Source organism: Astyanax mexicanus, chromosome 19 (assembly GCF_023375975.1).
Source record: "Astyanax mexicanus isolate ESR-SI-001 chromosome 19, AstMex3_surface, whole genome shotgun sequence".
NCBI lineage: Eukaryota > Metazoa > Chordata > Actinopteri > Characiformes > Acestrorhamphidae > Astyanax > Astyanax mexicanus.
In genome coordinates this window covers 35,679,159-35,682,374 of record NC_064426.1, presented here as the reverse complement: position 1 = coordinate 35,682,374, position 3,216 = coordinate 35,679,159, and positions in this window count along the sequence as shown.

Sequence of the window (3,216 nt, the reverse complement as noted above, 5' to 3'; positions counted from 1 at the left end):
CCTGTTAAAAATACGATCCTATTTTTCCCTGCTGAGTCACTGGCACAGGCCTGTAATCTAGCCATTATCCCCTGCTGGATAATTACTGTATGATGCAAGTTAAAAAGCAATTAACATTGACTCCTGAGGTTCATCCCAGTCTTAGAACTGCAGCGGCACAGCTGTATCCCCCACAGAGCTATTAGGACCATATCTAACAGAGATGATACAAAAGCCTTTTAGCTTTGCTTTACAAAGCCAGACAGATCGAAGTAAAGAGAGAAAGACAAGAGACTAAAGACTAAAGCAAAGAGAAAGACAGTTTAAACTTTAGAAACTGCCAGTTATAACAAAACCAAAGCATGGTATAAGCATGGTTGATTTCAATTATTTCTCATGAGAAGTTCACTAAAAAAGAAGGGGTTCATTCAAAACCTCCAGTCAATGCCACATTCTTGTACACAATATAGTGTTGTTTGTTGACACCCCTTGTTTAATCCCTTGTCTAATCATATTCCAGAAGAATCGTTCACTTTGTGACACAAGCACCAACTTTAGCACGATTAATGACTAACATCATCAGAAAAGCAAGGTAGACACCTGGAAATCCAAGATGGCGTCATTTTTAAAAATTAAATATGGGACATTTCAGGATTTTGGTACATTTCCTGTCCTACCACTTCAATTTCAAATGTACATATCCAAAATATCTAAATGACTATTTTTGTGAACAATGTACTTGTTATAAGACAAACTGTAAAATTTGGTGGAAAAATAAGCTCCTTAGATATTATTCAAAAGACCGAATACCTTTGGACCACCTCAAAAAAGGGCCATTTTCTCTTGTCTTATGTTTTTCCAAGTTGTGTGTGTCACTCAGTGAACGCAACCCTGTTACTCATATTGTAAGACTATTATTAAGTACAGTTAAAATTTATTTTATATACTTATATAACCATGTTTGTCCTTGATCTTGTATACATAGCTACATTTTACAGTTAGCATCTGTTTCTGGGGTAAACCACAACTTAGCCTAGATTTGCAACCCTGTTACTCACAACCCTGTTACTGTAAGTTACCAAATATATTGCATAATCTAATATAAAAAACTGTTTTGATACCTGAGCTTGACGAATCAAACTTTCTCTTTCTCTTCGTCTATTACCTGTATTTAATAAATATATGACTAAAAATGATCAAATTGAAGATCAAATTTTCAGAAGTGTAATGGCTACATATATGTGATGACATTGGCATTAAAGTATGTGAAATGTGGCACGGCAATTTCATCGGTGCCCAAAAAAATCCTGTGTGTTGGCTATATTTATTTGTGTTAATATTACCATTATCACCACATAACCAGTCTCACTGTTTGTCGAGATTTTGACACCATTTCAAATCCAGATTGTTCAGTCTGATGGTCCAATGCATGCTTGTATACAGATATTTGATTGGATGCACGGTTTTCATAAAAAAAAAAAAAAAAAACCTATTCAAATTCACTGTTGTTTTGACCCGCATTCATTTATTTATCATTTTATTAACATCCCTCACTCCTCCCATTAATTATTGCCCATATCATTACCCAGGCTTCATTTTACCCAACAGCCACTAGACTGTGTGTACTATTTCAGGATAGTTTTCCAAACTGTGATCCACAGCCATATTGATCTGCACTCATCTGTTTCTTGTTTTTTCATCCCTTGTTCCTTCCATTCAGTCCTATGCAAGCCAGATAGTTTCTGTGTCCTGGAAGTCACCAAAATCGAGGTACTCCATCAGGACAGGTAACTGAGCTCTAGTTCAGAGCCATACTGATCCACAAGTTATCCACTTGTCCATAACAAAAACAAACTATTTATAATACTAATTAATTGGCTTCATAATATTCAATATATATTCAATATAGGTTATTCAATATATCTTCATAATATTCCCCACTGCAGAATTGAATTTTCCAAACTTATATTTAGACACCAAGATCATTCAAAGTTGATAATTCACTCACACTCACATGTGAACACATAGAAAGATGGCCATCTTTAAAAAAAAAAAAAAGTTTTGTTGTATTTTTTTTGCATGGCTAACATAAAGAAAACAGGTCTAGAACAGGATTTGTACAAAATGTGATGATTGTATCATAAAGTGAAAATAGTTTTTTCACTAATCTGCAGCACTATCCTATTGGGACCATTCCAAGATCCATTTTGGAGGAAATTGATGGTGTGTGCTCTGGACCAAAGACGAAAATGACCATCCAGACTGTTATCAGCAACAATTCCAAAAGCCAGAGTCTGTTATTGTACAAATCTGGTTGTGTCAGTAAGCTTCTGTGGTGGCAGTATTACTCACTCACTCATCGCCAACCGCTTTATCCGTTAAGGGTCGCGGGGGGTGGATGGAGCCTATCCCAGCCGGCATCGGGCGGAAGGCAGGATACACCCTGGACAGGCCGCCAATCCATCGCAGGGCAGACTGACACAGACAGACACACAGACACATTCACTCACACCTAAGGTCATCAAGTCAATCAAGTCCCAATCAGCCTGAACTTGTCGTCTTTAGACTGTGAGAGGAAACCGGAGAACCCGGAGAAAACCCACGCAGACACAGGGAGAACATGCAAACACAGAAAGACCCGGGTCACCCCAGCCCCAGGCCGTCTTGCTGTGTATGGGTACTAAACTGGCCTGCCTATATTCCTGACTTTTCCCTAATAGAAATTGTGTGCAGAATTAAAAAAAAAAAATAATAATAATAATAATAAAAATTTATATAGTCAGCAATGACCCTGTACCTTGAGACATTCTTGAAATTTAATTTGAACATTGTATTTTTTTTTTATCTGCATTTTTTATACTGTCTTAATTTTTTTTTCTGATGTGTGTATTCAATGTTAATGATGATAACAATGATAATTCTTAATATGGATTAAGGCTCGAGTAAATTTGAATGTTCACAAAATTTCATTAGTCAGGATTGTGTGAAAGGAATATGCAGTGGTGAATCATAACTTTCAACTAATTTGCTTGTTGATTGGTAGTGGATTGTTTCTCACCTGACAAAAACTTTATCATCAGGTAAGATCTACCACAACCACCACTGATTGCCATCCACTGTACAGAAAATTTGACTATTAAAATTATATTTCACAGACCTCTTTCAACAACACTAATATATCACTATTATCAGAGTAGCATACCTTTTTTATGCCTGTGCCACTACACCACCCGGCAA